Genomic DNA, 15390 nt, shown 5'->3' on the forward strand with positions numbered 1-15390 from the left:
ACTTCATCATCCATTTGTGGCTGAAACTTTGTCACCATGCAACCTGTCAATATGGAACCATAACCCTATGTCAGCGCTGACTAGGAGAAATTGACCCCTATTCTCATTGTCTGGCCATTGTCTTAGCCCACAAATACCACCTGGGCTGGCCTTCCACTTACCAAGGATTATTACATGGAGACACCCAATGGTCTGTGGCTCCAACATGTCTGTTAGAACACTGTGAGAATTACTGGGACACCTGTGGCCTGAGTATAGATGAAGCAACCAGGAGTTATAGTATACATTTAATAAATTAACAGTACACAAACAAAAGGCATATTTACATACACAATATTTTTAAATCGGATAGTTCAAAGTTTAGCATTCCTTGTTAGAGATGTGCACCGGAAATTTTTCGGGTTTTGTGTTTTGGTTTTGGGTTCGGTTCTGCGGCCGTGTTTTGGGTTCGAACGCGTTTTGGCAAAACCTCACCGAATTTTTTTTGTCGGATTCGGGTGTGTTTTGGATTCGGGTGTTTTTTTCAAAAAACCCTAAAAAACAGCTTAAATCATAGAATTTGGGGGTCATTTTGATCCCAAAGTATTATTAACCTCAATAACCATAATTTCCACTCATTTTCAGTCTATTCTGAACACCTCACACCTCACAATATTATTTTTAGTCCTAAAATTTGCACCGAGGTCGCTGGATGACTAAGCTCAGCGACCCAAGTGGCCGACACAAACACCTGGCCCATCTAGGAGTGGCACTGCAGTGTCACGCAGGATGGCCCTTCCAAAAAACACTCCCCAAACAGCACATGACGCAAAGAAAAAAAGAGGCGCAATGAGGTAGCTGTGTGACTAAGCTCAGCGACCCAAGTGGCCGACACAAACACCTGGCCCATCTAGGAGTGGCACTGCAGTGTCACGCAGGATGGCCCTTCCAAAAAACACTCCACAAACAGCACATGACGCAAAGAAAAAAAGAGGCGCAATGAGGTAGCTGTGTGACTAAGCTCAGCGACCCTAGTGGCCGACACAAACACCTGGCCCATCTAGGAGTGGCACTGCAGTGTCAGGCAGGCTGGCCCTTCCAAAAAATACTCCCCAAACAGCACATGACGCAAAGAAAAATGAAAGAAAAAAGAGGTGCAAGATGGAATTGTCCTTGGGCCCTCCCACCCACCCTTATGTTGTATAAACAGGACATGCACACTTTAACCAACCCATCATTTCAGTGACAGGGTCTGCCACACGACTGTGACTGAAATGACGGGTTGGTTTGGACCCCCACCAAAAAAGAAGCAATTAATCTCTCCTTGCACAAACTGGCTCTACAGAGGCAAGATGTCCACCTCATCATCATCCTCCGATTCATCACCGTGTACATCCCCCTCCTCACAGATTATCAATTCGTCCCCACTGGAATCCACCATCACAGCTCCCTGTGTACTTTGTGGAGGCAATTGCTGCTGGTGAATGTCTCCATGGAGGAATTGATTATAATTCATTTTAATGAACATCATCTTCTCCACATTTTCTGGAAGTAACCTCGTACGCCGATTGCTGACAAGGTGAGCGGCGGCACTAAACACTCTTTCGGAGTACACACTTGTGGGAGGGCAACTTAGGTAGAATAAAGCCAGTTTGTGCAAGGGCCTCCAAATTGCCTCTTTTTCCTGCCAGTATACGTACGGACTGTCTGACGTGCCTACTTGGATGCGGTCACTCATATAATCCTCCACCATTCTTTCAATGGGGAGAGAATCATATGCAGTGACAGTAGACGACATGTCCGTAATCGTTGGCAGGTCCTTCAGTCCGGACCAGATGTCAGCATCAGCAGTCGCTCCAGACTGCCCTGCATCACCGCCAGCGGGTGGGCTCGGAATTCTGAGCCTTTTCCTCGCACCCCCAGTTGCGGGAGAATGTGAAGGAGGAGATGTTGACAGGTCGCGTTCCGCTTGACTTGACAATTCTCTCACCAGCAGTTCTTTGAACCCCTGCAGACTTGTGTCTGCCGGAAAGAGAGATACAACGTAAGTTTTAAATCTAGGATCGAGCACGGTGGCCAAAATGTAGTGCTCTGATTTCAACAGATTGACCACCCGTGAATCCTTGTTAAGCGAATTAAGGGCTCCATCCACAAGTCCCACATGCCTAGCGGAATCGCTCTGTGTTAGCTCCTCCTTCAATGTCTCCAGCTTCTTCTGCAAAAGCCTGATGAGGGGAATGACCAGTGTCTGAACTGACTTCACGTGTGGCAAGTTCAAAAGGTTGCAGAACCTTGCACAACGTTGAAATCATTCTCCACTGCGCTTGAGACAGGTGCATTCCACCTCCTATATCGTGCTCAGTTGTATAGGCTTGAATGGCCTTTTGCTGCTCCTCCAACCTCTGAAGCATATAGAGGGTTGAATTCCACCTCGTTACCACTTCTTGCTTCAGATGATGGCAGGGCAGGTTCAGGCATTTTTGGTGTTGCTCCAGTCTTCTGTACGTGGTGCCTGTACGCCGAAAGTGTCCCGCAATTCTTCTGGCCACCGACAGCATCTCTTGCACGCCCCTCTCGTTTTTTAAATAATTCTGCACCACCAAATTCAAGGTATGTGCAAAACATGGGACGTGCTGGAATTTGCCCATATTTAATGCACACACAATATTGCTGGCGTTGTCCGATGCCACAAATCCACAGGAGAGTCCAATTGGGGTAAGCCATTCTGCGATGATCTTCCTCAGTTGCCGTAAGAGGTTTTTAGCTGTGTGCGTATTCTGGAAAGCGGTGATACAAAGCGTAGCCTGCCTAGGAAAGAGTTGGCATTTGCGAGATGCTGCTACTGGTGCCGCCGCTGCTGTTCTTGCGGCGGGAGTCAATACATCTACCCAGTGGGCTGTCACAGTCATATAGTCCTCAGTCTGCCCTGCTCCACTTGTCCACATGTCCGTGGTTAAGTGGACATTGGGTACAACTGCATTTTTTAGGACACTGGTGAGTCTTTTTCTGAGGTCTGTGTACATTTTCGGTATCGCCTGCCTAGAGAAATGGAACCTAGATGGTATTTGGTACCGGGGACACAGTACCTCAAACAAGTCTATAGTTGGCTCTGCAGTAATGATGGATACCGGAACCACGGTTCTCACCGCCCAGGATGCCAAGGCCTCAGTTATCCGCTTTGCAGCAGGATGACTGCTGTGATATTTCATCTTCCTCGCAAAGGACTGTTGGACAGTCAATTGCTTGGTGGAAGTAGTAAAAGTGGTCTTACGACTTCCCCTCTGGGATGACCATCGACTCCCAGCAGCAACAACAGCAGCGCCAGCAGCAGTAGGCGTTACACGCAAGGATGCATCGGAGGAATCCCAGGCAGGAGAGGACTCGTCAGAATTGCCAGTGACATGGCCTGCAGGACTATTGGCATTCCTGGGGAAGGAGGAAATTGACACTGAGGGAGTTGGTGGGGTGGTTTGCGTGAGCTTGGTTACAAGAGGAAGGGATTTACTGGTCAGTGGACTGCTTCCGCTGTCGCCCAAAGTTTTTGAACTTGTCACTGACTTATGATGAATGCGCTGCAGGTGACGTATAAGGGAGGATGTTCCGAGGTGGTTAACGTCCTTACCCCTACTTATTACAGCTTGACAAAGGCAACACACGGCTTGACAAATGTTGTCCGCATTTCTGTTGAAATACTTCCACACCGAAGAGCTGATTTTTTTTGTATTTTCACCAGGCATGTCAATGGCCATATTCCTCCCACGGACAACAGGTGTCTCCCCGGGTGCCTGACTTAAACAAACCACCTCACCATCAGAATCCTCCTGGTCAATTTCCTCCCCAGCGCCAGCAACACCCATATCCTCCTCATCCTGGTGTACTTCAACACTGACATCTTCAATCTGACTATCAGGAACTGGACTGCGGGTGCTCCTTCCAGCACTTGCAGGGGGCGTGCAAATGGTGGAAGGCGCATGCTCTTCACGTCCAGTGTTGGGAAGGTCAGGCATCGCAACCGACACAATTGGACTCTCCTTGTGGATTTGTGATTTCGAAGAACGCACAGTTCTTTGCTGTGCTTTTGCCAGCTTAAGTCTTTTCATTTTTCTAGCGAGAGGCTGAGTGCTTCCATCCTCATGTGAAGCTGAACCACTAGCCATGAACATAGGCCAGGGCCTCAGCCGTTCCTTGCCACTCCGTGTGGTAAATGGCATATTGGCAAGTTTACGCTTCTCCTCCGACGATTTTATTTTAGATTTTTGAGTCCTTTTTTTACTGATATTTGGTGTTTTGGATTTTACATGCTCTGTACTATGACATTGGGCATCGGCCTTGGCATACGACGTTGATGGCATTTCATCGTCTCGGCCATGACTAGTGGCAGCAGCTTCAGCACGAGGTGGAAGTGGATCTTGATCTTTCCCTATTTTTGGAACCTCAACATTTTTGTTCTCCATATTTTAATAGGCACAACTAAAAGGCACCTCAGGTAAACAATGGAGATGGATGGATACTAGTATACTTATGGATGACGAGCGACTGCCGACACAGAGGTAGCTACAGCCGTGGACTACCGTACTGCGTCTGCTAGTATAGACTGGATGATAATGATATAAAAAAAATATATATATATATAAATATATATATATCACTACTGCAGGACAGGTATATATTGTATAATGACGGACCTGCTGGACACTGTCGGCACTGCAGACTCCTAAACTACTAGTATGAAGAAGATAGAAAAAAAAAACCACCACAGGTAGGTATACAATTATGGACGAGCGACTGCCGACACAGAGGTAGCTACAGCCGTGGACTACCGTACTGCGTCTGCTAGTATAGACTGGATGATAATGATATAAAAAATATATATATATCACTACTGCAGGACAGGTATATATTGTATAATGACGGACCTGCTGGACACTGTCAGCACTGCAGACTCCTAAACTACTAGTATGAAGAAGATAGAAAAAAAAACCCACCACAGGTAGGTATACAATTATGGACGAGCGACTGCTGACACAGAGGTAGCTACAGCCGTGGACTACCGTACTGCGTCTGCTAGTATAGACTGGATGATAATGATATAAAAAATATATATATATCACTACTGCAGGACAGGTATATATTGTATAATGACGGACCTGCTGGACACTGTCAGCACTGCAGACTCCTAAACTACTAGTATGAAGAAGATAGAAAAAAAAAACCCACCACAGGTAGGTATACAATTATGGACGAGCGACTGCCGACACAGAGGTAGCTACAGCCGTGGACTACCGTACTGCGTCTGCTAGTATAGACTGGATGATAATGATATAAAAAATATATATATATATCACTACTGCAGGACAGGTATATATTGTATAATGACGGACCTGCTGGACACTGTCAGCACTGCAGACTCCTAAACTACTAGTATGAAGAAGATAGAAATATAATGAATGACGGACCTGCTGGACACTGTCAGCAGAATGCGTTTATAGAATAAAAAAAAAAAACACCACACGAGTGTTTAACTTTTTCAGGCAGACAATATACTGGTGGTCACTGCTGGTCAGTCACACTGGCACTCTGGCAGCAAAAGTGTGCACTGTTAAATATGTACTCCTGCTATAACTGCTCCCCAGTCTCCCCCACAATTAAGCTGTGTGAGCAGTGAGCACTACTCAGCACAGTCAGATATACATAGATGATATTATCATGCAGCACACTGAGGCTGAGCACAGATATGGTATGTGACTGTGTATCGTTTTTTTTCAGGCAGAGAACGGATTATATTAAATAATAAATAAAACTGGTGGTCACCACTAGTATAACTATCAGCAAAACTCTGCACTCTCTGAGTACTCCTAATGCTCCAGTAAATCAAGTGTCTCACTCTCTATCTAAACGGAGAGGACGCCAGCCACGTCCTCTCCCTATCAATCTCAATGCACGTGTGAAAATGGCGGCGACGCACGGCTCCTTATATAGAATCCGAGTCTCGCGATAGAATACGAGCCTCGCGAGAATCCGACAGCGGGATGATGACGTTCGGGCGCGCTCGGGTTAGCCGAGCAAGGCGGGAAGATCCGAGTCTGCCTCGGACCCGTGTAAAAAGCGTGAAGTTCGGGGGGGTTCGGATTCCGAGGAACCGAACCCGCTCATCTCTACTTTGATACAGATCTATTGAAGTAATTAAGATTCCTATGTGAATATAAAATTATGAAACCAACTGTCACTGCAAATAAAAATATTCACATCTGCCAACAGTTTAAATAATACCACATTTCTGGATTTTAAAAGAGCATAATATGGACAAACTACAATGACAAGTTAGAAGATACAGTACTTCTATAAGTGACTCTGTTTCTAATCTGGAAAGTTTGAGACCAAAGATACTTAATACTGTAGCTAGTTTATGTCCTTAGAAAAATACAGGGATAACCCCATTGATGCAAAAGTGACCATATGGCGTCGCTATATTGATGATGTCTTCTGTATCTGCAGAAGTGGGCAAAGTTTACTCACCCATTTACTGAGATATGTAAACTTAAATAAAAATAATTTGGTAAGCCACAAAGAGAAGGATGTTTTTCTACATTTGGGGTTATTTGGGGGAAAATACAGTCAAAACCAAGACATACTGTACTTTAAAAAATAGATACCAACAATTATTCCTCCACCTAGATGCCATGCTCCCATTTATATTAAGAAACTATCAAAAGTACAGTTCAGATTGAGAACAAATTGCACTAATACTGACTGAGGTGCATGCAATGTCAATATTTGTGAAATGGTTGTGATGTTCCACTGTGCATGCATCTAAGTTACTAAAAGTCACACAGCGCATGAATCTCACTGTATGTATAGTATGCACAGAGGCGCAACTGTGATTGAGACAACAGGGATGTACTGTCTTATGAGCATGTTATGGAAGGCTCATTGGTTACAAACTCAGGAGCTTAATCACTTACATTGGAGGTCATATTCATAGATTGGGAATCTGCAGTTACAGTTTCGATGGTGCGTCAGATGGTAGTGTCTAAAAACACACCAAGAAGGGTTGTTGCATCTAAAGTCACACAAAGTGGCAGTGGCAGTCCGTGCACATTCAGATGTACACTTGTACACAAGAGGGATGGGCTGTAATTGCGACTGCTGTAAATTATGCTAATATAGTCGCAGCATCGTGCAACTCAGAATCAGCCCCTAAGACCTCTGATGAACAAGACATTTTTATGGGAGATTAACATGGGAGCAAAGAGGGCTTGCAAGCCTCCGGGTTCTTAATACATACAGTAGATCTAATGTTTTTGTTTCAGTATTTTCTGTTTATTTTCCATTTTTTTATTTTTAGATTTTACTTTCCATTTGCCATTTTATTGAAAAGATACCGAATAGTCAAAATATCTTCTGGTCATATTCTAACCTATGGAAGCCAACTACAATAGATCTCGCTGTGTTCTCATTTATTTTTATTAATACCTGCATTAAAGGACACACCAATTTATATATACATATGCACTCAGTTGCCACATTACTAGGTACACCTGTGAAGGCAAATATCTAATCAGCCAGACATTTGTCAGTAACTCAGTGTATAAAAGCATGCAGACATGGTCAGCAGGTTCAGAAATGGGATTTAAATTACATTTGACTATGACAGGCTTGTTAGTGCCATACAGGGTGATTGAGTATCTCAGAAACCATTGATCTCCTACGAGTTTCATTTAATTGGTAATAGAGGATGGAAAAGAAGACTCTTTTTAAGGGGCACTCTTTATTTATAATTTATTAAAAATTTTAAATTGTATTGATATGCATTAAAAAAAGGGGATTTAGGTGTCCCGTATTGAGTTCACAGACAATACAAACATTTAACAATAATTAGACAGAGTATGGAATCCCAATCATCAGTCATTTCAAGTAGCCAAATTGCTGTGTTTAAGACATAATGATCAGTCCAAAGACTAGTGAACATACAGCAGTACAGATAAGTGTGCTATGTTTAGTAAGGCACACACAGTAAGTAGCACACGTGGAAGTATATTCATTGACAAAATGTCAGCCAATGTTAATAGTGATTTCCAATTTTTGGGGAATAAATTGGTCCTGCTAATCATGTATAGCATATGGCTATATTTTTGAACATAACATCAAAGTAGTGCTAGTATTTGTAGGCGAAAATATAGACTTTGGACAATAGTAAGTCAATATAAATACAAACTACATACACAAATATCAGCGCTTATTAAAAAGATATAAATACATATAGGCAAATATCAGAAACAATCTTCAGGTATCACATATATTATGTGTGTACGCCTATACACTGTTAAGATGTGGGAGCAGTGACGGGGAGAGCCGCGGGCAGCCAGACGGGGAGAGCAGGAGGATGTCACAGCCGCTGCTCACAGCAGCGTCCACCCGGCTCCAGCAAGCGAGACCTCGCTTGCTGGAGCCAGGTGGACGCTGCCGTGAGCGGCGGCTGTGATGCGGGGCCATGGAGAGGAGGGACGGGGAGAGGCAGAGAGACGAGGGGGGGAGACGGGGTAGTGCCGCGGGCAGACGGGGGAGAGCAGCGCTACAGCAGCAGCTATATAGCTGCTGCTGTAGCGCTGCTCTCCCCCGTCTGCCCACCGCTCTCCCCCGTCTAAGCTCCTGCATCTCAATTCGACTTTTTTTAAAGTCGAATTGATAATGCATTGAATAGCCAAGGTCGGATCCATTCCAACAAATGAATGTCGGAATGGATCCGACTTCAATTGAATATACCCCATGGACTGCTCATTGTGAGGGGGGGTCACAAATTTGGAAAATCTCTAGGTTAGTCCCTTAAAGCTATTTTAGTATCAATAAAAAATACCAAATCAGACCACTCAATTTACTTAGGTACACTGTCTGGGGTATCTCAGAACCTCTCCAATGGGTGCCAGCTGTTAGTAGCAGCTACTTGCAATAAGCTAGCTATGTGTTCTGTACTTGCAATAAGCTAGCTATGTGCACTTCAGCAATAAAAGCACTGATGAGGTCTGGGAGATTTGATACAGGGGCCATGTGAGCTGTAAACCAATATTCCTTTCGGTTGAGCCGCAGCTGTTGTAAGTATAGACTTCTGTTTTGCCTGCTTGAACATCTGCATTGTACTGGCTCCCTGTCATTATCATGACCACAGTCAATCCCTTAGAGGCTGTTGTACAGTATATAAGAAAGGAAGTCAGCACACTCAGTCAGGGACAGAGTTGATATATTGTCTCTACATCTGGATTGTGCTGAACCTGCTGCTACTCCAATGTTTTATTCCTGTCGCTGACCCAGTTAAATCTGACAATATTGCTACTTTCTGCATTCCTGAGCTTGGCTTGAATGCCAATAATTCTTCTGCTTGATGCTTGCCCTGAACCTGGACTGTGACCCAATTATTATTTCTGAACATTCTGCTTGCTGCCAACCCTAACAATTTGCCCACCTTTGGACTACTCCTCTGTGACCAGCATCAGTTCTCAATTTATTTTCTGGTGTCCTGCCCTACTCTTTCCAGATACTCATTACTTAGGGGGTTGTAACATGTGAGGAGTAAATACTTCCTTGTGTGGTCCCCTTGCAAGAACCTGACCTTTATTAGATTATTTTTATCTGGGATAAGTAGAACCAAACTGAGCTGGTACAGGGAAAATATCATTACAGTAGGTGGGATTCCTAACATCAGCAGCAGCTAAGATACAAAAAGAAACCAACCAGGATATAAGGAAAATGTCATAATTTTTTTAAAATCTACTATATCACTATTTGGTCTATAAAGAATAAGGAGTTTTTGGCCTGATGTTTGCATGTAGTGTTTTGTCCATATGGCAATCTAAGCAAAATATATGCCCCCTCTCCCTTCCCCATTATGAAGTTCTGGCTTAGAAAATGGTTTGAAAGAAGTTCAAAAGACCCAGATTTGCATCTACAGTACTCTGCGCAAGATCTGCGTCTCTCACCCATTCTCATAAACTGTTCCTATTCATGGATACAGAACATTTTTCAGGCTGCACACACTCTGTTGAATGCCCTCCCACATACAACAGGACTCTCTTCTAGGGTCCAAACCTCCAAGCATTCCCTAACACTCACCTCTTCAGATTACTAAATTGCAGAACCACCCACAAAAACTCCACAAGCTGTCCTACCCAATTACATCCCTTCTATACAGTCCACACATAACCTCTCATATTTTATCTTCCTACACTCACACATCCCACATATAATTTTATATAGTTTCACTTTCTGCACTCATACATCTGACTGACCCTAACCCAACATTCCTGTGACTGAATCACACGGCCCATGAAGAAACTCTGCAATCTGGCTGGACCCTTCTGTAAGTCCGCATTCCTATTTCCCTATAGATTGTAAGCTTCTCACCACTTTGTTTGTTATTTCCCAGTCTTGTTTATTGCTGTTCTATTACTGCTTTATAAATGTGTTAGTAAATAAATGCTATAACTTAAAAATGTTCTGAAGACCAGTCTCATTGAAGTACTGTATTATCCATATATATTGCATCCTCCCATCACAGATATAATGAGTTATGTCAGATGTTCCATTATTGTTTCTATCATATTTATTTGAAAGAAACTAATTAAAATAATTTGTATGTCATCTTTAATCATTACTGTTGTATAACCTTTAAGTATTATTTCTCCTATAAAACTTATTTAATAAAGTTCTGTCTCTGTGTTCTTAATGAATTCATGTGCCAATGAATTGTGAAAGTATAAGCACTACATAATTGTTTTACACTTTATTATTTGGCTAATAATAACTGGGATTGACTTAAAGTTCAATTGTAGTTGGAATATGGTAGGGAGAACATAATTCTGATTAAGAGTAGGTAGTTCTTAATTCTGATTAAGAGTAGGTAGTTCTTAAAACAACTTTAGTGGTGCATAAATTGGGAATTAATTATGAGCATTAATAACAGTTTTTCTTATTAACCCTTTATCCCACATGCTCAAGTGAATACAAATTTGTGTCACTGACGGAACTTGTGAGTGGTGGGTCCAGGTGCAAAAATATAATTTGAGACCCCTCCTCCACCCCAACCCAAGTGCAGAATATGCCACACTTCAGTGGCTGACAGGGAGAGTTAGAGGGTGTCAGTGTAAGGCAGAGAGAGGCAGAGGGTGACAGGGAGGCAGTGGTTGACAGGGAGAGACAGTGGGTGACAGGGGTAAAAGCACTATGTCCTTAGTGGTGCAGAAAACAGGGGGGGATGTACATTTGTGGGGACAGGAACACAGAAGCCTTTGCTCTGTCCCTGACAGGGGCCTCCACCCCTTCTGCTCTCTTCTGTTTGGCACTCAGTCAGGCAGTCTCTGAAAGTGCCAGTTACACCAGTTGTGAGTTGCCTTTAATTCACAGACAGCAGTGAATCAGAAAAATGTACAGATGTCTGTGAATTAGTGGTTGTGATAATCAGTGTTGGTAGGTGGCAGGATTCCTCTATCAGTCCAGCACACACAAGGTGAGCCCTACCTCCCCAAGGTAAGGGGTAGGCAATTTAGACAGTGTTTCCCACTTTGCTCTCTGCACTGGGCCATTCATCTGATATTGATCAAAATGGTCTGCAGGGGAACAGGGGATAACTCATTGTTGGTCTGGGCAGCAGTGGGCCCCTTAGTCCTCAGGGGCCCCAGTGCAATGCATCTGCTGCATAGCTCCACTTCTGACTGAAACGATTATTGCACTTTACAGTCTACAAGACATTTATTAAATATATTTCCAACATCAAGCAAGGACACCATTTTGTTAGTCTGTAGGTGCTAAGGAGCCTTTTGTGCCTTAAAGAAGGATTTTCATATGGCCGCATTATTAATCCATCCTTGTATAACTTTGGGGGACATGTACTTCTCAGGTGTGGTATGATAGATAGTGTCTAGTTAGACAGTCAATAGATAGACACCACATGTTAGACATTCAAAAGGTCGACAGGGTCAAAAAGTAGACGTGGAAAAAGTAGACAGTACAAAAGGCAGAAGGTCAAAAGGTCGACATTTTTTGGGGTTTGTATGGATAGTTTTGTCATCTGGGACCCCCAATTGTAGAAAGGCATCCCCTCGCGGGGCTCACTTTGTTCGCCACGCTTCGGGCTCTGTGGATCGCTGCGCTCGCCACAAGGTCTATACCAACTATATGCCGACATGGATAGAGAAGGTATGAAAAAGTCCAAAAACACGTAAAATTAAATAAAAACCTGTGTCTACCTTTTTTAGGTTGACCATTTGTCCTGGTTTTGACCCTGTCAACATTTTGTACTGTACCTTTTTCATGTTGACCTTTTGATCATGTCGATCTTTTGACCCTGTTGACCTAAAGTCTGTCTAACATGTGGTGTCTATCTATTGACTGTCTAACTAGACACTGTCTATCTATCATCCAGATACCGGAACTGTGCAGGTAGCCAGGGATATTGCTAACATTGATAAAACAATGTTTAATTTCTCTGCAAAGCATTTAACCCTTAGAGGTATATTTATTAACATTATTTTTACTAAAATAATGTGAAAAATTGTGTTTTCACACCCGTTTCACATTATTTTGGTATCACCTGAATGTATTAAAGGGCATTTGGAGCAGTTTTCATTAAAAACTGCTCCAAACCCTTTCATTCACTTTTTTTTTGTAAGCCACATCGCATTCCCCATACTTATAATGGGAAATGCGATCTGACCAGATTTACTAAAAAAAAAAAAAAAGTGAAAAAATACAGCAGTGTACCCTGTGATAATCTCGCCAGCTCAGGTTGGCGAGATCACAGGGCAGCACTGCGATAGGCATTTGACAATGCTCTGTTCCTGGACTTTCCTGGTAATGTATGATTGCCATTCACCTCTGTGGTGGAACACCTTTTTTATCAATTAACTAGCTCACCACAAGTGATGGCAATCTTACATTACCAGGAAAGTCCAGGAACAGAGCATTGTCTCCCTCATGGAGAGGGTCAGGTAGGCAAGTATGTTTAATACTATTTTCTTAAATAAGACAAATGAATAAGTAAATAGTGTTTATGCACTGCAGAGTCAAACGCAAGCTTTCTGGAAGAAGGTTTCCAAATGTTTGATATTAGAGGGATTGTTGCCAACCCATGAAGGAGACATAATTAGCATGTAATAAGCTATAGCATGCCCAAAATAAAGGGAGGAATTCAATTGCGACTTGTTTGCCCCGGCCAAATTTACATAACACCTGCTGGACTTTACAGTGGCGGGATCTCGCTCAAAAAGTAGTAAGCACTATTGTGCTAAGGGCGTAAATCAGCCGTGCAAAGGATGTGAATCGAATGGCCATTGCTGGCGTTTAATGGCAATAGCAATTCGTCCCCTTCACCCTCAATTGAATTCTCCCAAAGTGCAGATTATGCATACCTCCCAACATGATCCTCTCCAGGAGGGACAGAATACTCTGCTCCTGGACTTTTCTTTAATTTGTGATTGCCATCACCTGTGCTGAAACACCTTTCTTTATTCATTTACCTGTTCAAAACAGGTGATGGCATTCACAAATTAAGAAAAAAGTCCAAGAGCAAAGCATTGTGTCCCTCCTGGAGAGGGTCATGTTGGGAGGTATGGATTATGTAATACAGGACTATGGGGGTAATTCCAAGTTGATCGCAGCAGGAAATTTTTTAGCAGTTGGGCAAAACCATGTGCACTGCAGGTGAGGCAGATATAACATGTGCAGAGAGAGTTAGATTTGGGTGTGGTGAGTTCAATCTGCAATCTAAATTGCAGTGTAAAAATAAAGCAGCCAGTATTTACCATGCACAGAAACAAAATAACCCACCCAAATCTAACTCTCTCTGCACATGTTATATCTGCCTCCCCTGCAGTGCACATGGTTTTGCCCAACTGCTAAAAAATTTCCTGCTGCGATCAACTTGGAATTACCCCCTATATGCAGACCCAATGATTACTGTAAGCCACTTACCAGATTCTCTCTCTAGTGTGATGATTGAGTACTCATATCCACAGACACACACATCAGGCTTGGAAGGAAAATCTCCTGCCACTAGGCATATGCAGCAGTGCCATTCCACCCTTTATACTGCATGTAGTGGTGGCCAGGCTGTGGGGAAGGGGGGTTTCTGGGAAATGGCAAGTATCTCAATTATTTTTAATTACTGAATGTTTAAGAATCTTTATCATTGATTGTTTTACCTGCAGCTATTGTTATAAATGTATCAATGACTGACTGTCACATTTCACATACTCGTAGGGTTTATAGAGCTTATTATACATTTTCAACATCCTCTTCACATCAATTCCAACTTTTTTTTGTGTCAAATTGTAAAGTAATACATTTGCAGAAACAAGGAAGAGAACCAGCTTTTATCATAGGAAACTAAGGATTCCAAGAGATAGCCCTTCAGTAGAAAGCGCCAGTGGCGCACCCAGGGGGGGTTTCCGAGTAACCAGAAACCCCCTCCACTAAAAAAAAAATTATTATTTTTTTTTTTTTTAGCTGCATGAGTATTATTAATGACTGTCTAGCGTCCTCTGCAGCCTGCTGTCTTCCTGGTGGCACTTGCAAGTGCAATAAAAATTTACTTTATTTTAATTATAGTACATATATATCCATGTGCCTACATATATACACATGTATATACATACATACATACATATAAACACACACACATGATATATATATACATGTGTATATATATGTGTACTGTATGTGTGTGTGTGTGTGTATATATATATATATATATATATATATATATCATACTTGCCTACCTGACCCTCTCCATGAGGGAGAAAATGCTCTGTTCCTGGACTTTCCTGGTAATGTATGATTGCCATCACCTGTGGTGAGCGAGTTAATTGATAAGAAAGGTGTTTCACCACAGGTGATGGCAATCATACATTACCAGGAAAGTCCAGGAACAGAGCATTTTCTCCCTCATGGAGAGGGTCAGGTAGGCAAGTATGATATATATGTATGCATGTTTAATATGCTATGTATATGTGTATATGGGTTCACTACGATCTCCCGGCGGCCGGCCTCCCGGCGACCAGCATACCGGCGCCGGGAGGCCGGCCGCCGGCTTACCAACAATGTGGCGAGCGCAAATGAGCCCCTTGCGGGCTCGCTGCGCTCGCCACGCTACGCGCGCCCCACTATTCTATTCTCCCTCCAGGGGGGTCGTGGACCCCCACGAGGGAGAATAAGTGTCGGTATGCCGGCGGTCAGGCTCCCGGCGCCGGTATGCTGGTCGCCGGGAGCCCGACCGCCGGCATACTGAAGACCACCCGTGTATATGTATGTGTGTGTGTATGTATATATATATATATAAATATGTGTGTGTAGATATATGTATATATATATATATATATATATGTATATGTAGAAGAGTCAGAACAAACAAATGTCCAAGACAGG

At 43.1% G+C, this 15390-nt stretch overlaps 1 protein-coding gene across 2 annotated transcripts in view; it reads right to left on the minus strand.

Moving 5' to 3' along the window:
* The window catches only part of LOC134966138 (serine/threonine-protein kinase SBK1-like), an 85841-nt gene extending 71832 nt beyond the window's left edge, over window positions 1–14009 (minus strand). Inside the window, exon 1 of one of the 2 annotated variants that reach the window (XM_063942658.1) lies at window positions 13939–14009. The gene's annotated coding sequence lies outside the window, so the exon portion shown is untranslated. The remainder of the gene's footprint in view (window positions 1–13938) is intronic. The other variant, XM_063942656.1, reaches the window with a different exon arrangement.
* Between the last annotated feature and the right edge of the window lie 1381 nt (window positions 14010–15390).

Source organism: Pseudophryne corroboree, chromosome 10 (assembly GCF_028390025.1).
Source record: "Pseudophryne corroboree isolate aPseCor3 chromosome 10, aPseCor3.hap2, whole genome shotgun sequence".
Taxonomy (NCBI): Eukaryota; Metazoa; Chordata; class Amphibia; order Anura; family Myobatrachidae; genus Pseudophryne; species Pseudophryne corroboree.